At 42.8% G+C, this 24,410-nt stretch overlaps 1 pseudogene; it reads right to left on the bottom strand.

The window, feature by feature from the left end:
• Positions 1 to 758: 758 nt before the first annotated feature.
• The window catches only part of LOC147007562 (T-cell leukemia homeobox protein 3-like), a 25,112-nt pseudogene continuing 1,460 nt past the window's right edge, over positions 759 to 24,410 (bottom strand).

Raw genomic sequence — 24,410 nt, forward strand, 5'->3', positions numbered from 1 at the left:
GATTCCCTATCCGCTATATGACATCCATTCTGCTCTATATCCTATAGTTTCCATGCTCGGCGACCCATCGCCGCCTACCGACTTGTAATTATATTTGTTGGCCGTTTAACCCATTCAAGATTGCATGGTTTGGTGAAGTTATTTAACGTCTAACATTTTTGAATGAGAACGAAAAACGAATTGATGAACCTGAAGGAAATCCGTCGTCCATTGATTTTTGTTTCCCAAATGAATCATTCACTCCACCTGAACGAAAAGGCAAATCACGATCCGTAGCTAAATCAGACTGGGGTACAAAATGAACACAAACACCGCACTGCTTATACAGTAATCCGTTTATTATATTAGTCCTTTTTGTAATCATCACCAAGTTTATCTTTATTGTACATTTTATAATAGGGAAATCACAAACATTGAGGGAACCGGTGGTGGCATTGCCACACGTGATGGTAAAGGAGGATTTATATACACAGGACTCCACCCTCTTCACAACATTTACAGGGCGAAGGGCCATGACTTGTCATAGGTCATGACCTTTGATCCAAAACTATTTACCCATTAGCCGAGTGTGTGTGACACTGGTTAGGCCATTCTCGGCTGTATCGGAACGCGGATCAAAGAGTCATTCATTGGGTCTGAAGTTTGAAAATAAAGACCTTCTCTGGCTTTGAGGGAGGATTGAAGAAAGTCCTGAAAAGGGTAGCCATTTATAGCTGGGTACTACATTACCCATTCTTATGTATCCTCTTCTTCCCTTTATCAAACCTTGTCTTTTTGCTCGACTCTATCCCACACTGTCTTCGTCTAAAGCTCTTGCTTGCTCATTGTTGAGCTTTCTTTCTACCTGCTCTAGGCTCCTGCCGCTCGATCCTGTTTCTCTCCGGTGCTGACGACACCTTTCCTCTGGATCCTTTCCTCTAATCTCAGCCTCTCACGACCTCTTGCTCAGAGTGCTGATGCGAGCGACGCCACAGGTGCACCCTCCAGTCTCCTCAGCCCAGGGTTGCAGATTCTGTAGTGCATAGAGCGACGAGTTGTGCAGGCAGAGGCGGTCTCCTGGATGAGCATCTCGGCCAAGTGGCTTCTGGTACACTTCAGCCTGTAGTTGCAGCAACAGCCGGTTCGCTTGCTGCCGTTCGGCTTCCCGCTCCTCTGCCGTCTGCCGCCTGCAACACATGGACACAGCACATCTCTGTGTATGCTCTGGAATAATGTGGATGGAAAAGATCAAATTAATGATTGCAGTCGTATAGATCTTGGATCGGGGACCCATGGTTACGCAAAGACCATGCTAATAGATGTATATTTCTTACAGAAAGTGTGGTTAGAATTAGTGATCACATGGGATGTAAAGTGGATGAGAGGAGGTAAAAATTTCCTATACATTTTTGTACCTAATAAATATTATTTTTCATGTACAGTCAAGGCTCGTGGAAGATCGAGAACACTGAATGGATCAGGATGCAACAGATCAAAAGGAACAGTAGAGAGGGCGGCACCAAAGGTAGGTTGACGGCCAAAATAGAGGGAAACTTCGCCAATTAAGAGATGTGGGGAAGAAAGAGGGGTAGGCGGAGGACACATGGGGTGGACAACAAAGATAACACCCAGGTGGGGTAGGGGTTTGGGGGGGGTAGAAAAGATCATTGTTTTGTATGGGGGATGATATGATATGGTGGTGAACGGCTGTCTTGAAGACCGAGAGAATAATGAGATTGAACATGGCCTAAAACCAGATATAGATAGAGTTTAAAATGCAAGGGACGTGCATTGTAATAAAGTCCTTTTGTGTCTAAACTGTATATTTAATCTCTCATCAGGGGAAACTACTCCCTGTGTCTTTTTATCTCATGCCCCTTCCACCAGACCATTGAGTGCTGCCCATAATTACCTCATGCTTTGTCCCATACTCACCCCGACCTCTCCATCTTCCATCCTCACAATCAATCTCTTATACTCTGGTTGACTCTCCCCCACTCCCCCGCTTCCAGCCCCTCTCTTTTCTGCTGCTCATCCATTTTTCCACTCGTGTGTGACGTCTCTGTCCAATCCCCTTTCACCCTTGCCTAGTTTGTGAACCTGCTACCCGATGACGTTTTGCTCCTCCATGACACGATATTTGCTCGAAAAGTTCCCAAAGCAAATAAACCTCTGCTGTAGAAATACTTTATTAGCCCCCATTCGACTTAATCCGAAACGGGGGCTTATGTGTTCGGTCTCGATTTTCGTGTGCATGCGTGCGTGCCCCGCAACCATATCTTGGACATGTATGGACCGATTTTACCCATACTTGACACAACACATGATGGTATACATATGCACGTCATTTTTCAACATCAGATCCAAGAAGGCCGACTGGTGGTCATTTTTTTTTTGTTAAAAAAATCGGTGTTGAACACATCCTCAACCATTTCTTGGACATGCATTTACCAATCTTGTTCAATCTAAGCACACAGATAACGAATGATGGCTTCCATGAGCAAGTCATTTTGTTTGTGGACATCTGATCCAAGATTGCTGACTGGTGGCCATTTTAGTTGTAAAAAGAAAAAACCTGGTGTCGAACACATTCTCGACCATCTCTCGGACATGCATTTACCGATCTTGTTCAAACTTGGCACACAGATTATGAATGATGGCTTGCATCAGCACGTCTTTTTTTTCTTTTCTTTTTTTTTTACATCAGATCGAATACATGGCTGCCTTGGCGGCCATTTTAGTTGAAAAAAATCTGATGTTGAACACGCCCTCAACCATTTCTCGGACATGCATCTACCAATGTTGTTCAAACTTGACACCCGGATAATGAAATAGTTGGCTTAATGTACGCATGTCTATTTTTGAGATCCTAGATGGCCGACTGGCGACCATTTTATTATTTCTTAAACGTGTTCCTAACCATTTCTCTGGTATGCATGGTCCCATTCTGCTCAAACTTGGCAAAAGCACAGCACACAATCACAAACACTTGCACCTAACTTTATTTTTTGTGATGTCATCAAAGATGGCTGATCTGGTAGACTGGCAGCCATTTTAGTTCTAATACATAAATATGGGCTGGTCCTTTAACCACATACAGCAAAGTTACTTTTAAAACAATGGAGGCTATGACATTTTGTCTTTTTTACTTGTTTTGCACGGTATTACCAGTATTTAACATTTGGTCTTGGATGGCAGGTACTTTGATTCATTTGAGGTTCGAGATGTCCCTTTTTGGTTTTAGTAGGTGGGCCCCATCCCAGGTATAGTGGTGGATAACATCTGTGGTTTGTGATTGCAATTAATGGCTTCAAAAGTGTAATTTTTTAGGAATAATTTTGATGCATGACCCCACAACTTCAAATGGCATACAAGGCTTCTGTTGATTGCACAAATGGAGTTCGATAGCTTCATCCATTATGGTGGCTGGGTGCTCCAGCGACTCCATTTACCACTCCCTGCAAGTCGAGGCTCGTGGAGGAGCGTAGGAACATTGGAACAGGTGAGGATGCAAACAGAACAAAAGGAATGGTAGAAAGGGGAGGGATAAATGCACCAACAGCAGAGATGAGGGACAAAAATTGAGGGAGACTCGGACAAATAAGGGAAGTGAAACATAATGAGGGGGTAAGAGGACGATGCACGTGTGATACTCAGGAAGGAAATTTGGAAAGAAATGGGCTTGCAGGGGAGAGGCATTAACAGGGGTAGAAAGAGATCATGATTTGCATTGGGGATCTGAGATGGTGGTGAACAGCTGTCTTGAAGACCTGAAGTGAAGAATATGAGGTTGAAGAGAATGCTTCCAAGATCATCAAGGATCACAATCCCTTCAGGAGGCTGAGGGGAAGAGGACATCTTTCTGTCTCATTGCTAGCAATTTGGAAGTGGATGTTTTGCATACCTCTGCACACCAAAAGGGTGGGACGGGGTACGTGTTTTCACTGCTGCTTGTCTGTGAGAATGATATCTCAAAAAGTGAATGAACTGATCTCGGCAACACTCCTGGTGGACAGGTTGGGTATGTGAAAAGGAAAAAACTGATTCAATTTTGGTGAAATTCCGTTGATCCAGATCTGGATACGAGATCCAGATTCAAGCCTATCAGTGCGGGCTACAAGACAATACTGTCTTCTGCCTGGAGGAGTTATGCACTCTACTGATTTCCGTTCTTGTTTCTAATACTTCGGGAACCCGTCTTACATCAGATGGTGGTGTCCCTATAGTTGCTGGTCTGGTTGCTCGCTTTCACTTTTTTTAGTTCAGTGTTGATCTACGTACATCTGTGATGTCACGCTCCTTCGTGAATCCCCCATTGCGGATATAGAAAGGTTGAGACTACAGTATGTGTGAGAAAATCGATTCAGGAGGGTTGTGTTAATAATTTAATAACTATATTGTTATAAAGCATGACACCCTCAAAAGCTTTTAGGCGTATGCATAATGCAGGAATAGGTAATTAAACCGTTGGTTGATTGATGAGTCCATATTCTTTCCAGGAGCATCCAGCATTGCTCTCATGTGCATTCCCAGAGTAAAAATACACTGGGTGGCTTGCCATTACCTTTCTCAGCAGTCAGTCGGGACAGGTATATAGCACACAATAGCCAACTCTTCATGAAGACAACGTGGGGATCTACCGTCCATAAGCAAATAGTAGCAGATGGGACACCTGGTTTAAAAATGTCCTTCCAAAACACAAGATGATAGTTTATATATTTCGGATCGGGAATCAACCCCAGACTAGATACATCAAAAGTGGAGTGCATGTACTTCTGAACCCACCCGCCAGCCCAATTCTAATTATTTATTAACCACAGAGTACCGTACGCTACATGCCACTGTACCTGGCACTCTACTGCCGTGTTCAAGGTTAATCGAATGGTCGCTTGTGCAATGAATTGTTGGCCGAAGATAACTATCTGTATGTTTAGCTCATTTATTTTAATGGAATCGAGCTTGGTGGGTGAATTCCGGTTACTAAATGGCACCACTCGAGCACCGGTGTTGGAGGTCATAAGACATTTCCCGCTCTCAATAACAGCCGTGGGGGTGATAAAGCGGTGCTTACTGTTCGTGTGCCTCTGTATGTGCACCTATTCTGGCAGGATTTGGAACCTATAAGAGAGGTAAATTCAAAAGAAAGGTTTAGTCAATGTGTGTTTATGCAACACAGAGCGGCGGAGCAAGTCCCGCCTTGGGTGTCAGGTCTCGTGTTGGTCTCGTTTAGGACTCGTGTTTGAGCGTCCTACTTGGCTCCCGCGATGAAGGAGTTTCGAGCCAAATGGGTGGCACCATGGCACTACCTTCGAGGAAACGGTGGCAACATCTGGAGGAGCCGGACCAGCCGGCCCTTACCACGCAGTGTATGTACAGACGGAACATCAGTTGCACAAAAATTATTCCAAACACTCACAATATATTATAACGCACAGTAATTCTGGACCAAACTTTTTATAACCATCCATTGAGAGGCAAGGGAATGTGACTTGGATGTTTGTCTATGCATCAACGACCTATTGTTCTCTTGTTTATAAATTTCTGGGACAATAATTATTGTATGACTCACCCTATCAAAAGGGGCAAAACTATTTAATTACATCAGCAATAGGGGCTTCAGAATTGAGAGAAATTTTAAAAAAATGAGAATGTGATAGGAGGGGGAAAAAGGCAGATAGGGGGAGTGTGGGGAGAGAAGAGATCCAACAAAACCTCCACCAATCACACAACATGACTTCAGAATGATAGAAGAGATAAAGGAGGTCTCCGGGCTTATGGGAAGGGTTGAAGATGAGAGGAAAAAAAAGGTTAGGGTTAGGGTTTATGGGAGAGTGGAAAGAGGAGGAGATGATTATGAATGGGGGAGGGGAGAGAGAGAGAGAGAGAGAGAGAGAGAGAGAGAGAGAGAGAGAGAATAGTGAGGTATGTAGGAGCGTTAGGGAGGGTAAGGGATGATGGTGGGGAGAGAGAAAGGAGGGTAAGGGGAGCATGGAAGAAGTGAGAAGAGAAGGGAGAGAAGTTTCAGAAGAGATGAGACTATGCCTTTTACATCTTCTTCCGGATGCAGTAAAAGGCGGAGGGGGCGAGGCTGTGCCCTCTGCTTGTTAGGGCAGGAATCGTTGTAATTTGAAGCCACGGTGGCTTGGCGTATAGCTCACCTACTCTTTGTGAAGGACACCGTGCGATCTTTAACGTCCACCAACCAATGCTGGCAGACAGGACGCACGGTTTAACGTCTACCTTCAAGGGACAGCACAATAATATTGATGAACCAGCCTGCCTGTGAAACACCGGGATGATAGTTTATAGCTGGGTCGTAGATTCAAACCTCGGTTAGATTTAGATGGCATGTAGTGTGTGTACGTTGAGGCCATCCAATCAGCCCATGCCATTTAAATTGAAGGAGCAACTAAGTAAGAAGCATGGGGAGGTAAGGTAGTCAAAAATTCTACAACATTTACATATCCTTACGATAAGTCACGGACCAGCCGTGTGAGTTGTTGCGCTATTCCTCCTATAATTCTGGGTCAATTACATCCAGACTTGCGACATAGGATCAGCAAGACCCCAATTCGTGTAAAGGGGTATTTTTTATCTTTGCCGGTGGTCTTGGGGAGAGGGGGGATGCAAATTCTCTCTGTAAATGTGCATCGTGAAGCACCACTCTAGGTGGCAGAGAGTATTACAAGTGTCCACCATTTACCAAGTGGTGGAGTATTCCTGATCCCCACGTTTTCCAGTGCAGCGAGTCGTTTTGAATTAGCGCAGCGAGCCGTCAGTGTGTTTTGAATAAGGATTAAATAAACATAACCCCACTCCAGCCGCTCCCCGTATTGATTAGCTTTCTGGTACATATGTCTTCAATAATTGGGGATTGTATTTTTTTTGGGGGGGGAACTGGAAATGATTCAACAAATCTTGAATTAAGCAATAAATACATTTAGCAACCTCATTACAGTACAGGTTAGAACAGCACAAAAATAGTTATAAACAACACATCAGAAACTTGAAAAGTATATCCAAGTAAACTTTTTTGCTCCATCACTTACACAGCACATGAGGGGTGTATGAGCTGTACCGAGTCTTCCGGTGGGCACTACATTACACAGCAATCCTGGTTGCATGCGATACATTCCTTTAATATACCACGCCATCCACTTTCGTATGAGAAGAGAAGCCGGCTGTTGCACTGCTGCTCGCAATGGTTGTTTGGACCTTTTCAAGAAAGTAGGCCGTTGTGTGCCGGTAACTCTGGATGACTTCTAAATTCCTGCTCTAATCTATATCGGGGCACCGCATCCACAACGCACAGCCATGCTAAGCTTAATGATGCAACCAGTAACGAGACAGAGTTCAGAAATTAATGGTGGTCACACATTAGTTCACCTCCTGGGAGATAAAATCCAAAATCTTAAATAAGTGTGTTCTGTAAATGTGGTAACGAAATTACTAAACTATACGATTCATAAGTAATATGCAAACGGACTCGGGTAAGTATGTATAATCTTTCTAATTAAATACTATTGACTCAATGAGTCAAACGAAGATGAAACAATCCGTAGCTCAGGACCCTGCAGCCACACTTCGTCCAGCAGCGGTTCCTCTTCTCAGTACATGGCAACACCTACATCTCTGCTGCACCGTTCGGGGTAGAGTAGTCGTGTATTTCAAAGGTGACATGCAGAGGTCCAGTAAGAAAATAAAGGTGGGCGAAGTATCAGGATCAAACTTGTTTTTGTGGCTAAAGGAGATGATCCACGATCAAAATACTGAGGAGCATTTGAATAAGGGTTAATAAAATAACAATAATAACTAGAACTGCCACTTTATAACTGTTGGCAGTGATGACCGGGTACCCAGTCCGTCCGCCTTTGATACAACATGGGACTTTCTGCAGACGACAGTCGCAAAGTTTCGCATTCATGGGGAAAGTGGTTCCAGAAAAACATTATTGAAGAGTGAGCAAAAACAGAGGCATGCTTCGGCGTGCGTGGGACTGAAGAGCTGCGAACCGGGCAGCAAAAAGCGTTCAATTTCCTTATTACTGGCGAACAGATTCAAATAATTAAATAATTCTGGCTGCCAAACCGTGACCGACCAGGTTGAAATTTTAAACTTTGTTTCTCATGTCGGCTAAATTAGAAATTTGAAGTTTCGTATATAGAAGCAGTGGTTCCAGAGTAAACATTAATTAATATTTATCCTTCAATCCAAGATGGCGGCCAAACCATGTAACTTGTGATGTCATAATTTTCATCACATGTGTAAACACAATCCTAGACGATAAGTGCAAATTTTCGCTTCGCTAGGTTAAGCAGTTCCAGAGAAAACATTATTTAATATTTTTCTTAAAACCAACATGGCTGCCAAACCCTGGGTCCGATCCCGTTGAAATTTCAAACCTCATTCTGCATGACTGTTGCACCATAAAGGTGATGTTTCACATTTATTGATGCAGTAGTACCAGAGTAAACATTAATTAATATTTTTCCTTCAATCCAATATGGTTGCCAAACGTTGCATCGCATTCTCGCTGCAAGGTGGGAACTTTTTATTCGTCATGGAGAGGCGGTCATAGTGGTCGAAGTTTCGCTTCTGGATCTGTTCAGCCGCTTTCAGAGAAAAAGACGTTTGAAGATATTGTTTTTCAATCCAAGATGGCTGACGAACCATGTGACCTATGACATCAGAAATATATATTCTGCTTCCAACTGCAATGGAACACGCTTTGTGAAGTTTCGTAAATCGAAAGGTGCGTTTTTCATCCAAGATGGCCGCCAAACCATGTGACGTGTGACCATAATTTTTACCACGCGTGCACACACGATGGTAGATGGTAATTGCAAACTTTCGATCTGTTAGGTTGCTGGTTCCAGAGAAAAACATTATTTAATATTTTTCTTAAATCCAAGATGGCGGCCAAACCGTGTGACTTATCAATTCCAAATTAACAAACTTATATCGTCATGTGTCCCGAATATACTTGAAATCTGCTCCTTCATCCGACCAGCGCTTTCTGGAGAAGAAGATGTTTAAGGTTTTTTGGGTTTTTTCTAAGATGGCCGCCAAACCATGTGACCGATCAAGAAGAAATTAACAAACTTGAGAAAGGACTCATGGGGAATATATGTGTGAAGTTTCACCTTCATCTGTCTTGCCCTTCTGGAAGAAGATTTTAAAATTTATTCATTTTCAATCCAAGATGGCTGCCGAACCTTGTGACCTATGATATCATAAATTTAAATTCTTGCTTTCCATCATAGACCCAAACAAGTGTGTGAAGTTTCAAAAATCGGATAAGGTCTATTTTTCTGTATCCAAGATGGCCGCCAAACCATGTGACTTCTGAGGTAAAATTTTTTACCATGTATGCAGACTTGAGGAGGAAGGCACTGTAAATTTTCGCTTCGATGGCTTATGAAATACCAGAGAAAACATTATTTAATATTTTTCTTAAATCCAAATATGGTAATGTCCATGTGACCTATCACTGAAATTAACAAACTTGCATCGCATCCATGTCACAAATATAATTCTGAAATCTCGCCTTCATTGGACCAGCGCTTCTGGAGAAGAAGATGTTTGAATGTTTTAAGGTTTTTTCAAGATGGCCGCCAAAACCATGTGACGATCAACAAATTAACAAACTTGAAAGAGGACCTCAGGGGGACATACCTGTGAAGCCGCCTCAATCTGCATAGCCGCTCGGGAGAAGAAGATTTTAAAAAAAAAAAAATTTCAAAACAAGATGGCGGCTGAATACGCCACCGATGACGTCAAAAAAAAAATTTTTCTACGATGAATTTTGGTGTAGATGACGCCAAGAAATTTCAAATTTTTCCCATGTGGCTCTACTTGACGAATTTTCACCGGATACCTCTTCACCGATGACGTCACGAAAAATCACACGTGTTCCCGAGAGGGAGCTTGTTAAAATGTATGAAGCGAAAAAATTTTTACCCTGGAAGATTTCAGAGATACAGAGGTCCAAAGTTTATCGTTTTTTCAAGATGGCGTTCGCACCACGTGACCAATGACGTCATAATTATAACGTGATTGTGCTATCAAAAAAGATACATACTACGGTGAAAATTTCAGGTCGATCGGACTTTGCGTTCCTGAGAAAATGATTTTTTAAAGTGAAAACAGGGCGCAAAATGCCGGCGGAAAAATAATAATAATAATAAATAATAAACATAAGAAAACAGGGTACCCTGTACCCAGGGTACCCTAATAATAATTGCATCCATGGGCATCGATGAACTTTGACTTTTTCCAAAAGCCACAATTAATTGCATTTACTTGTGTATTGGTCTGCCGAGGGGGAATGTATTTTTGCCCAAATCTCTCACAAACCACAGCTGGTCAGGTGTGGCGTTCAACTGGAGCCGATCTCGAGGGCGGGAATTTGGTAATCAGATCGACGGTGTCGGCGATAACTCGCATAATCTTCATGAAAGACACCATGATACATTTTGTTACCCACCACACACAATGCATGTGAGCAGACGAGATACCTGGCTTAACGTCGGATCCAAAGGACGGTGCACTTTGTGACGCAATATCCTGCCTGCGGAGCCCCAATACAGACGAGACGGCTCCAGAAGGTAACTGTACTTATCACCATCTGGAAAAGGTAAACAACAAAATTCTTTCTGTTTAAACAGAAATATTCAATATTTTTTCTCACAAACGCATGCCGTTTCTACCACCTTAGATAAAGTGGGACGAAGATCGGCCACAGCCGCCTTACCGTTGACCACATCTTTCCACGGCAGCACCGTTCCCGAATCGATCCCAAAGCAAAAATACGCAATCCTGGAACTGGAGCCGGGACCCGATCAAGAGCTGGGATTGGCCAATCTGCAAATGGATTGCGGCATGGAACCTCGAAAAGACCAAGCGCAGTAACCGGAGCAACTTCCTCTTGCGTCACAAGTTCCTGATTGATATTGCTAAAACTGCGAGAGACGAGAGCAGGGTCTTCTTGGCCTTCTTGGTGATTTCCATTTTCGGCAACTTTATGCCTTGTAGGTCATGTTACAAGTTTCAGTGGTTAATATTTTTGTGATATAGTCTTATTTGTATCGATATAAATATATAGTGTAACGTGTATGCATGAGAGTTTTTCAGTAATGCATTAATTATTTTTTTTATCTTTAAATTCGATGCAAGTTGATGCGTCAGTATATGTTGTGTATTTAATTTTACCTCTTTTATTCCTTCTCCAAATATTTATCTGCAGAGGTGGATTCTTAAAAAATTATTTGTAAGGCTCAAGCTCGGCAGCGCCAAGATGAGTTTGAGGGTGCAGGAGTAGCAGCTGAAACCCAAATCCAATCCAGGTTCCTCCTGATTACTCCAATGCAGTATTTGGTCTTTTATTTAATTAGAATTTGAGTTGTGCACCATTCTACGACGGGAAGTAGTCCATCATTTCAAAACGTGAGCACCCACTCAGGACCCCAGGAGAATCATGTGATGTGAAACTCTGCTTCATTCCCACCTGTACCATTACTGCCAGAGCAATCACAAGAGCTCCATGTTCTATGGCCTACAGTGCCGTGGACAGTAAGCAGTTTCGATGGAGCGATAGATACATCAATTCAACACTGAAGTCATCAGGTACAGATTTTAGTTGAGGGCTGTGGAGCTCTGATTTGGCACCAAGTGGATTATTTACTTTGTTGTTGCAGAAGTCTATAACACAGCCATGTAAACATTTTGCATTGCAATGCTGGGTGCAAATGAAACGTAAAGAAATGCTTTAAGATGCCATGTAATTCATATTGTGACCAGAGCAGAGTGTGTTTACACTCTTGATTTTGTTGCTTATGCCAACAATATGGGACTTTCCAAAATGACGTAATTCAACCTCCTCGGAATGCTCGGGTGCGCATTGTACAGAAACCGCCACTGGAAATAGTGGTCATCGGGGCACGGCGTGGATGTATATCATGCTATGTGCCGAGATAAGGGATCGTCACTTCAAAATGGCTCCGAAAAGCTTCTAAAATAATCCGAAAATACTTGGAAAAGTACCTGAGAGAAAGGGTGTGTGCCTCTGCACAACGAGGAGGGTTGAATGAGCGAGACAACCGTATTTGGAATTGCCACTTTCGTTTAAATTCACCGAAAATTATGTTAAAAAGACGATTTCACTCCTGCAGATTTTGCCCGAGCAATGGCAGCTTAAGTTCCACGTTTAGCAGAAGCGAGTCGACTGACAACGCACACACAGCACATGCATGGAAGGCCTCGTTAGCATTCATATTCATCATTTTGAAAGCAACATACCATGGAAAGAATCATGCATACGTTTCACGTAACATACCGTGGGTCAGGCCGTTTACGGTCCTCTGTAGCTGCCAGAAGGGACCTACTGAAAGTAACCTGGCCAGTCGAGGCTCCATTTTTCTGTCAACTGACCTCAGTAAAGGCCCATTTATAGTCCCCTGGTCAGTAGAGGCCCATCTATCGTCCCCTAAGTCAGTAGAGGCCCATCTATTGATCCCCATATATCAGGCTCATCCTATCGTCCTCTGGTCAGTAGAGGCCTCCATCTATCGTCCCCTGGTTAGTCAACGCAGCCATCTATCGTCCCCAAGTCAGTAGAGGCCCATCTATTTTCCCCCATATATCAGGTCCACTCTATTTTCCCCATATATAAGGCCCATCTATCATCCCCTGGTCGAGTAGAAGCCCATCTATCGTCCCCTGTTTAGTAGAGAGCCCATTCAGAGTACACACTTCCCTTGCCAGAGAGGCTGTGTTCCATATTCGCCTCCCCCAGTTCGGGCTGATTTAGACCTCACCACTGCCCAGTTAGGGGCTGATTTAGAGTCACATGACCAGTAAAGGCCCATTTAGTCCCCTGGTCAGTAGAGGCTCCATCTATCGTCCCCTGGTCAGCTTTCGACGCCCATCTATTGTCCCCAAGTCAGTAGAGGCCCATCTTATTTTCCCCCATATATCGGGCCCATCTATCATCCCCCTGGTCAGTAGAAGCCCATCTATCGTCCCTGGTTAGTAGAGGCCCATTCAGAGTACCCTTGCCAGGAGAGGCTCATATTCACCTCCTCCCCAGTTCGGGCTGATTTAGACTCACCTGCCCAGTTAGGGGCTGGGATTTAGAGTCACATGACCAGTAAAGGCCCATTTAGTCCCCTGGTCAGTAGAGGCCCATCTATCATCCCCTGGTAAGTGGAGGCCATCTATCATCCCCTGGTAAGTGGAGGCCCATCTATCATCCCCTGGTAAGTGGAGGCCCATCTATCATCCCCCTGGTAAGTGTGAGGCCCATCTATCGTCCCCTGGGCTCAGTGGAGGGCCATCTATCGTCCCCCTGGTCCCAGTGGAGGGTGCCATCTACCGTCCCCTAGTCAGTAGAGGCCCATCTATCATACTCTGGTCAGTTGAGGCTCCAGCTATCGTTCCCTGGTCAGTGGTAGAGGCCCATCTATCGTCCCCTAGTCAGTAGAGGCCCATCTATCATACCCTCGGTCAGTAGGAGGCCCATCTGTCCGCCACCCACCTGGTCAGTAGAGGCCAACCTATCATCCCCGAGTCAGTAGAGGCCCACCTATCATCCCCGGAGTCAGTCGAGGCCCATCTATCGTCCCCTAGTCAGGAGAAGCCTATTTATATTCCCCTTTTCAGTTCTGTTCTTGCGTATGGCAGCTTCTGGCTGCCGGGTAGCGATCATTTCTTGGAAGTGCGGGTCTTGTGCCGCTCTCTCTACCAGTACACTGGGTAATCATTTTGCCGACCACCAGAAGGATGACAGACTGAGTCAACCCCACCTGGTGTTAATTCAGAATCCAACCGGACTCAAACTCAGGACCCTAAGATCCTAAGCCAGCCACCCCTAACCACGAAGCCAACACCAGGCTTCCCTGTCCAGTAATGGCCCATTTATAATCCCTTGTCCAGTCGAGGCCCACATAGAGTCCCCTGGCCAGGAAACACATTTTTTCCCCTGGCCAGAAGTGACACATTTAGAGTTCCCTGGCCAGTGGTGGTCCATTTCGTGAGCCATGAAGGCTCAATTCCATGGCACTGGCTCATTCTAAACGCAGCCATTGTGCGCGTGAATCTCGCTGTGTGCGAGGTACAGGCTTGTACATCTTACATCAGGACTTCAGGGGAAATTCTTTGGTGCTTCTCAATATAAAAATGCAACATTGTCACCTGAGGAGCATCAAATCCAAATTGTTGGACCCCATCACAAGTGCAGTGTTTCTCACCGCCATATATTACACTGGATGCCCTTTTCATTGCCTCATGACAGCGAGTCATGGATTAAACAACAATAGTATTTCCGTGAGATGATACACAGGTCAAAAAGGTTAAGGGATTGGTGGGTGTAAGTGGGAACGTGTTGATATGAATGCTAAAATTTAATTCATTTCCCATTGGAAAAGATCGCCTTGAGTGCCTGTCTGCCCAGTCGGTGGACCCCAATGGCTGTCATAGACTGGGGAAGGTCTTAAAGGGTCAAGTTGTCGGCATGGATGTAAATCACCAAAAAGGGTTACATGGCCATTGTTGGTGGTACACAATGCTCTTCTTTTAGAGACACCGTGCATGGGGTCTTTAACGTCAACAAGCAAATACAAGGCAGATGACAGCCTCAGGAGAAACAAAACTGTAAAGGAGGAAACAAACAAGATCCAAGTTTGATACGAATGATGGAGCTTTGTATATTGTATTTACTGTAATGGAACACAAATGGATTAGTTTGGACATAAATAATAGTTAGCAGATATCACTGTACCATTACATGAATTAAAAGGACATTGATAGACATTAGATGCGGGGAGCCCATATGGGATTTTTTGAACTTGGGCTCACCGCATCATGAGATGTGGGATTTTTTGAACTTGGGCTCCTCTGCATCACGAGATGTGGGTGGGATATTTTGAACTTGGGTTCCCGGTGATCATGAGATGTGGGATTTTTTGAACTTATGGCTCACCGCAGAGATCATGAGATGTGGGATTTTTGAACCTGAGCTCCCCGCATCATCAGATGTGGGAATTTTTGAACTTTGGGACTCACCGCATCATGAGACGTGGGATTTTTTGAACTTGGGCTCCCCGCATCATGAGATGTGGGGGGTGGGGTTTACGTGGGCTGGACTGCATCATGAGACATGGGATTTTTTGAACTTGGGCTCCCCGCATCATGAGATGTGGGAGTTTTTTTGAACTTTGGCTCCCTGCATCACGAGATGTGGGGATATTGTGAACTTGGGTTCCTCGCATCATGAGATGTGGGAGTTTTTTGAACTTTGGCTCCCTGCATCACGAGATGTGGAGATATTTTGAAACTTGGGGCTCACCGCATCATGAGACGTGGGATTTTTTGAACTTGGAGCTCCCCGCATCATGAGATGTGGGTTTTTTGAACTTGGGCTCCCCAGCATCATGAGACAAGGGAAATGGAACTTGGGCTCCCCGCATCATGAGATGGGATTTTTTGAACTTAATTCTCACACTGCGAGATGTGGGGGTTTTTTTTACTTGGGCCCCGCATCATGAGATGTGGAATCTTGAACTTGGGCTCCCGCATCATGAGATGTGATGGATTTTTTGAACCTGGGCTCCCCGCATCATGAGATGTGGGATTTTGAACTTGGGCTCCCCGCATCATGAGATGTGGGATTCTTTTAACCTTGGGCTCCCGCATCATGAGATGTGGGATTTTTTGAACCTTGAGCTCCCCGCATCATGAGATGTGGGATTTTTTTGAACTTGGGCTCCCGCAGATCATGAGATGTGGGATTTCCTTTGAACTTGGGCTCCCCTTACATCATGAGATGTGGGATTTTTTTGAACCTTGAGCTCCCCGCATCATGAGATGTGGGAATTTTAACTTTGGGCTCCCCCGCATCATGAGATGTGGGAATTTTTGAACTTGGGCTCCCCGCATCATGAGATGTGGGATTTTTTTTGAACCTGAGCTCTCCGCATCATGAGATGTGGGATTTTTTGAACTTGAGCTCCCCGCATCATGAGATGTGGGATTTTTTGAACCTGAGCTCCCCGCATCATGAGATGTGGGATTTTTTTGAACCTGAGCTCCCCGCATCATGAGATGTGGGATTTTTGAATCTGGAGCTCCCGGTGATCATGAGATGTGGGATTTTTGAACCTGAGCTCCCGCTTAAGCAGATGTGGGATTTTTGAATCTGAGCTCCCGCATCATGAGATGTGGGATTTTTTGAAACTGAGCTCCCGCATCATGAGATGTGGGATTTTTGAACCTGAGCTCCCCGTAGATCAAGAGAGATGTGGGATTTTGAAACCTGAGCTCCCCGCATCACAGAGATGTGGGATTTTTGAACTTGACTCCCCGCATCATGAGATGTGAGATTTTTTGAACCTGGGCTCCCCGCATCATGAGATGTGGGATTTTTTGAACCTGAGCTCCCCGCATCATGAGATGTGGGATTTTCTGAACCTGAGCTCCCCGTGATCATGAGATGTGGGATTTTTTGAACCTGAGTCTCAGATCATGAGATGTGGGATTTTGAATCTGAGCTCCCCGCATCATGAGATGTGGGATTTGAACCTTGGCTCCCCAGATCATGAGATGTGGGATTTTTTTGAATTCTGAGCTCCCGATCATGAGATGGATTTTGAATCTGAGCTCCCTGATCATGAGATGTGGGATTTTTTTGAACCTGGGCTCCCCGCATCATGAGATGTGGGATTTTTTGAATCTGAGCTCCCGCATCATGAGATGTGGGATTTTTTGAATCTGAGCCCTCGCATCATGAGATGTGGGATTTTTTTGAACCTGAGCTCCCCGCATCATGAGATGTGGGATTTTTGAACCTGGACTCCCCGCAGATCATGAGATGTGGGATTTTTTGAATCTGAGCTCCCGGTGATCATGAGATGTGGGATTTTTGAACCTGGGCTCCCCCCGCATCATGAGATGTGGATTTTTTGAATCTGAGCTCCCGCATCATGAGATGTGGGATTTTTTGAATCTGAGCTCCCGCATCATGAGATGTGGGATTTTTTGAACCTGAGCTCCCGCATCATGAGATGTGGGATTTTTTGAACCTGGGCTCCCGTGTGATCATGAGATGTGGGATTTTTTGAACCTGGGCTCCCCGCATCATGAGATGTGGGATTTTTTTGAACTCTGGGCTCCCGCATCATGAGATGTGGGATTTTTGAACTTGAGCTCCCGCATCATGAGATGTGGTATTTTTTGAACCTGAACTCCCGCATCATGAGATGTGGAATTTTTGAACCTGAGCTCCCCGCATCATGAGATGTGGGATTTTTTGAATCTGAGCTCCCCGTGATCATGAGATGTGGGATTTTTTGAATCTGAGCTCCCCGCATCATGAGATGTGGGATTTTTGAATCTGAGCTCTCAGATCATGAGATGTGGGATTTTTTGAACCTGAGCTCCCCAGATCATGAGATGTGGGATTTTTGAACCTAGGCTCCCGCAGACATGAGATGTGGGATTTTTTGAATCTGAGCTCCCGTGATCATGAGATGTGGGATTTTTGAACTTGAGCTCCCGCATCATCATGAGATGTGGATTTTTTGAACCTGAGCTCCCGCATCATGAGATGTGGGATTTTTTGAATCCTGGGCTCCCCAGATCATGAGTAGATGTGGGATTTTTTGAATCTGAGCTCCCGCATCATGAGATGTGGGATTTTTTGAATCTGAGCTCCCCGCATCATGAGATGTGGGATTTTTTGAACCTGAGCTCCCCGCATCATGAGATGTGGGATTATTTGAACCTGGACTCCCCGCATCATGAGATGTGGGATTTTTTGAACCTGGGCTCCCCGCATCATGAGATGTGAGATTTTTTGAACCTGGGCTCCCCAGAGATCATGAGATGTGGGATTTTTGAACTTGGAGTCTCCCCGCATCATGAGATGTGGGATTTTTGAACCTGAGCCCCCGCATGACGCGGAGATGTGGGATTTTTTGAACCTGAGCTCCCGCATCATGAGATGTGGGATTTTTTGAACTTGAGCTCCTGCATCATGAGATGTGGGATTTTTTTGAATCTGAGCTCTCGCATCATGAGATGTGGGATTTTTTGAATCTGAGCTCCCAGACTAAGGAGATGTGGGATTTTTGAACCTGAGCTCCCGCATCATGAGATGTGGGATTTTTGAACCTTGCTCCCGTGATCATGAGATGTGGGATTTTTTGAATCTGAGCTCCCGCATCATGAGATGTGGGATTTTTTGAACTTGAGCTCCCCGCATCATGAGATGTGGGATTTTTTGAACCTGAGCTCCCCGCATCATGAGATGTGGGATTTTTTGAACCTGAGCTCCCCGCATCATGAGATGTGGGATTTTTTTGAACTTGGGCTCCCCACATCATCACAAGCCTGAGGGTCAAATGGGGACATTAACAAACAAATCTATCTTTCTTTTTGTAAAAGTCCCATAAAATATTGCTCACGCAACACATGTGATGATGTCATGATGTACAACTAAGAATTTGTCTGCATTATGTGAAGCTTTTTTATTTTTAATGGTTTCAAAATAAATTGCAACTTCCTGCCACCTCAATATTTTATCTAACATTGGCAGCTCCTTCTCAAGACATGTAGAACTAAACGAGAGAGATCATGAAACTCCTTATCCCCATGCAGTGTTAAAGTATATAATTCGAATTGATATAAAATAATCATTTTAAAGATTGTATTAAAAAATCCGTAAGTTTAGCAATGTTTATGCAGTAGTGTCTTATGCCCCACCTTATTTAACATGTCCAAGTCCGACCTAAACAGGAAGGATTTTGAAAGTGGCAAAAAAGGTGATTTTGTGTTCTACAGTGTTCAAGTGTACAATGGTCAATCGAAATAAAATAGATACTCTGAAGGTTGTACAAAAAATTCCATAAGTTTACATGCTGTTGATGCCACATCATATATATATATATATATATATATATATATATATATATATATATATATATATATATATATATATATATATATATATATATACTACCACCTTATTTAACACGTTGGCATTTTTTTTTTTCGTTGCCTGTTGTTTTGTGTCCTTTATGACATCCTTAAAAACGATTCTTGTTTTCAATTTTGTTTGACTGCTGTAGGCAGGCAGGCGGAGTAAAAAACATTTATTCTCGCTCCTCTTTATGCATGTGGAGTCGAGGACAACTTCAGGGCCAGAGTACAGTTCAGCTAACCAGTGGTTGTTTTCCAATTTCTGGTCAAAATAAAACGTTCAATTGAAATGAAGTTGTTCCTCGATTATATAAACTGACGCTGGTTGATGAGACGTACAGACAGACATGGAACCAACTGCTTAGCCCTGCATACATAGTTTTTGCTTCGCATGAACTTCTTTAAGCCGAGTGGCCCATGCGGTAGCATTCGCTGGTGGATGTTAAATATCCCACAATGTCCTTCATGAAGGGTAGGCGGAAGTTATCGGCGGCACTCTGGACCAAACTATACTGCACTAATTCCTGAACCTTCGGTTGGAATGTCAGAGCCTGGCCAGCCGGTTTGTGTGCGGGACTTGTACCAGAACACGTTTCCGGCCGACCCTACAAGGTGGGAATTATTGGAGGGCTGTTAAAGCGGTAATGTGTATATATATATATATATATATATATATATATATACATATATATATATATATATATATATATGCGATTCCCATATACATACACATACACATATACATAATGTGCTTTGTCTAACCACGTAACAATCTGCGACTAAAATGTCTCCACGTCACCCGAACTCATGCCTATACTCTGAATCTGTACAATGTATCAAAAAATCTAAAATGTTTCCAAGAGAAAACGTGACGATGTTTTAATAGCTTTTCCTGTGAATGATCTACGTCTACATGGACGTCATACGTCATTGAGCCCAAGCAAGCAAATGAAGGGTGGAGGCGTGACCATTGTGCGGGAACGCTGAGTTTGCGTTATTCCGTTACAGGTTAACGTTAAAAAGGTACATGGTTTAGATTATCTATTTCAACCAAAAATGCCCATCAAATACCATCCGAATCTATGGCAGTAACGTGTGTTTAAGTATACTTTGAATTGCAATGGTGGTAGTGAGGTGGTGTTTATAGTATAATAGGGTTAGAAATATTGGAAGGTAGCTCATACAGTGTTTGAGATCCATCATAATTTTCGGCTAAGGGTACATGAGTCCTCGCCTTGACCATTTAACCATGGAAGGATCATCAATAATTTTACATGACTAGATGTCTGTAGAAGGTGCAATATACCACAGACCTTGAGTTTAGACCCGGGGGGAGGGGGGTGGGTGAGTGGTAGGTGGTGAGGGAGGGATGGCGGTGAAGGTCCTACATTGCTTGTCAATTCGCGTAAATCTGTCCAAATTAAAAAAGATGACGAAGGAGAAGAACTTGTCTGAGTATGTGTAGACATTACACTCTGTACTCTGCCATGGGGGAGGCCTGGTTCTGCAGAGCCACCACCCGAACCCTCCCCACCTGCCCCCACTCCCCTTTTTGGTTATATCGCTGGGTTTATAGCACAGACCCTTAAACATATGAGCTCGTCATTCCAGAAGGCATGATGCACACCAACGACATCAGGAAGGCCTGTCATTGGAGATCACAATGTGGAGTTTCTCGTTTTGTCTGCAGGATGGGATCTGTGCATTTTTCCATTTTACACACACGATATTCTTAATTTCTCCATGCAAATAGTACGACAGACCTTGCGCATAATGGTCTTGAGTTTGCTTCCTGTCGTGAGAACCACTCGAGAGGGATTAATCTGTGACGAGGCTATAAATATCCCAAGATGATATTATACAATGATATCACGAAACACCACATTACAGCCTTCAGGGATGAACCATTCTATGATGCGATACACTGACACTCATTTACACATCGTTTCTCTTGATTCCTCATTCACACCATGTAGAGTTACCTCTTCAATTGTGGGAATAAAACCATCATATAACCGTAAGAACAAGACCAAGAAGGTACTTGCATGACATCACAGATCAATAGGAGGTACGGTATTCTGCCCACGTACCCAATATTCATGTATACCGAAAAATAATGTCTCCAAAACGTCTCTTACATCTCCACAACATCACGCATTCTGTATTTGTCTCACATCTTGCGCATCACAAAACGGTCATATGTGTAGACTAACTTTCAATAGCAGGAGGAAAGATGTGGTAAATATTCAAGTGGTTTACAGTCGTTTTTACACAGTCCCTTTACTAACTTTTGAATGTATATGTGTATGTGTGTATGTATGTATAATAATTATATATATATATGTATCTAACAATAATAATAATGTATACATGTGTATATATGTATGTATATATGTATGTATATATGTATATATATGTATGCTGTAATAATAATAGCCAACCAATGTATAAGCCAATAATAATATATGTATATATATGTGTATATATATATATATATATATATGTATAATAATGTATATGTATATATATATAACTATATATATATGTATATATATATTATATATATATAATATATATATAATAATATATATATATATATATATATATGTATATATATATATATATATATATATATATATATATATATGTATATATGTATATAGCTAGCTGTAACAATAATATGTATATATATGTATATATATATATATAATATGTATATATATATATATATATATATATATATATATATATATATATATATATATATATATATATATATATATATATATATATATATATATATATATATATATATATATATATATATATATATATATATATATATATATATACCTGGTGTTGGCGCTTAGTGGTTAGGGCAGCGGCTTGGGATCCAAAAGGTCCTGAGGTTCAAACCTCCTGCTGGGACACGCTGAATTAATACACCAGGGGTTGACTCAGCCTGTCATCCTTCCGAGGTCGGCGAAATGAGCACTACCATGATAATGGGCCGGTGTATACCCTGAGCAAAATAGGGTGGCACCATATCCCTGTGTCGTAAGAGGCGACCAGGGTTGCGTCAGTAAGGGCATCCGGCATAAAACATATGTGCCCAGAAATCACTATGCGGGACTCATAGGAGATGATCCGCTGTGGCGACCCCTAATGGGAGCAGCCGAAAGAAGAAGATATAGAAATATATATATATATATATATATATATATATATATATATATATATATATATATATATATATCTATATATATACACCCCGGTTAAAATAGGTGTACCATATCCCTGTGTCGTAAGAGAGTGACCAGGGTTGCGTCAAGAAAGGGCATCCAGCGTAAAACATGTATTAAATCACTATGCATAGGATCATATGGATGATCCTATGTGTAGCTATTCTCAACGGGAGCAGCTGAAGGGAAGAAGATATGTATGTATATGTATATATATATATATATATATATATGTATATATATATAGAGGCGTATATATATATATATATATATATATATATATATATATATATATATATATATATATATATATATATATATATATATATATATATATATATATATATATATATATATATATATATATATATATATATATATATATATATATATATATATATATATATATATATATATATATATATATATATATATATATATATATATATATATATATATATATATATATATATATATATATACATAGACTGGGTGGATTTTGGAATTCCTCTCGCAATGGGTTTAGGATGTGAACCTGCAATCATCACATTGTGACATTGCTGCCATGCTCAGCCAGTTGAACCCAATCCAGAATGAATGAAGACACATTACATGTACAAAACAATAAGACAACCTTTCATAATAAGGAAGTGCAGCATTTGTCACCAAATTAGAGCCATTAAGCAGTCCACTACAGCATGATAACCTCCCTCAGGTCATGTTGGTAGAGCGACCCACCACGTGCCCCAACCATGGATTATGAGATGTGGCAGAAATTTCCACGGGTACCGGCGACAACACCTCTGGAGACGGATCCTCAGCTTAACGTCCATCCTGAGGGACCAGGTGTATTCGTTGATGCAATGTCCCTATCTGCAAAGCACCAATTTGACACCTCAGAGATGGGTTGAAGAAATCTGATCCAAACCCCAGTCTCGAGATCATAAAAGGTTAGTGTGTGATTATATATCACATATATATATATATATTACAGAGACATAATATTTTTCTATTTCCATGCTGCTTGTGAGATTACTTTTCTCGAGTGATTACACTGCTAAAAATAGTCAAAGCTCATGTATCGATAGTTTGTCATTAACTTTACATTGCGTTGCTTCAAAAAAAGGTGCACGACAGGTGAACAGAGAATATTCCACAGGATTAAACAGTGTGCGTGTACCTCCACTTGCAGTGCAGTCGGTTCTGAAACCACGTCTTGACCTGTGCGTCCGTCATCTTGAGCGCCTTAAGCGAGCGCGGCCTGCTCCGCCGACGCCAGGTACTTCTGCCGGTGGAACCGCTTCTCGAGTTCGCACACCTGCGAGGCGTGAGAGAAGCACGTGCGTGGTTTCCTGCGCTTCGGAGGGAGTCCGATTCTTAGTGCATTGGTGTCTGACGCGCCTTGTCACTGCGAAGGGCGTGAGGGCAGCTGTAGGAATCGGAGGGAACAGAGCAAAAAACGTGGTTTTGTCTGTGAAAAAAAAAAAATCGGGTTCAATCCGTCTTTGCATCCGGAATTCGGACGACTAAATTACGTGGTATCCCACAACGCATGTGTGATGTCGACATAAATAATTAACGAAAAATCAATTCCATTGCTGTTATTCTATACTGTACATGCACGTATCAATCGATGACGAACTGACATGAACACGAGAGTGTTAACGATTGTTACGAAACAATCACCATGATTTGTTAACCCTCCACAAGGCTACGGACTTGATGATCAGGTGTGTTAACACACTCACGCTTTGTACGCGAGCACAATCACAGCACGGGAGGAGAAACCATGGAGGGACGCTCGCAATCTGGAAATCAAAATTAGCATAAATGATCCAGAATTCACACATCTATTAATTACGTCCTGCACGTAACGCACCCACTACGTATCCAACCGGTGCGTGGGATTTCAAAGCACGTGTGCACGGAAATCACGCGTCTGACGAAACGCTGTGTCGGTATCCACGTACGACTCCGCTCCTGATGCGGATCGAAGCGCAATTGAGCCATCGAAGGAACGCACGGAAAACGAATTCAGAAATGAGACAAACAATCGGGTAAGGGATGGAAAGGAATAAAATCGGATCACCGAAGGTGTGATGAACTACGTGAAGGATGTAAATCGTGCGGCACACGAATGGGAGTTTAGCATAGGATGTCCGACTTGAGACAACTTTGGCTCACGGCGTTTACAATTTAGGGGTCTTGAGGTGTAAA

The sequence above is a fragment of the Eptatretus burgeri genome, unplaced genomic scaffold, assembly GCF_056783735.1.
Source record: "Eptatretus burgeri isolate ZD-2024b unplaced genomic scaffold, Ebu_testis_v1 Ebu_testis_scaffold_105, whole genome shotgun sequence".
Taxonomy (NCBI): Eukaryota; Metazoa; Chordata; class Myxini; order Myxiniformes; family Myxinidae; genus Eptatretus; species Eptatretus burgeri.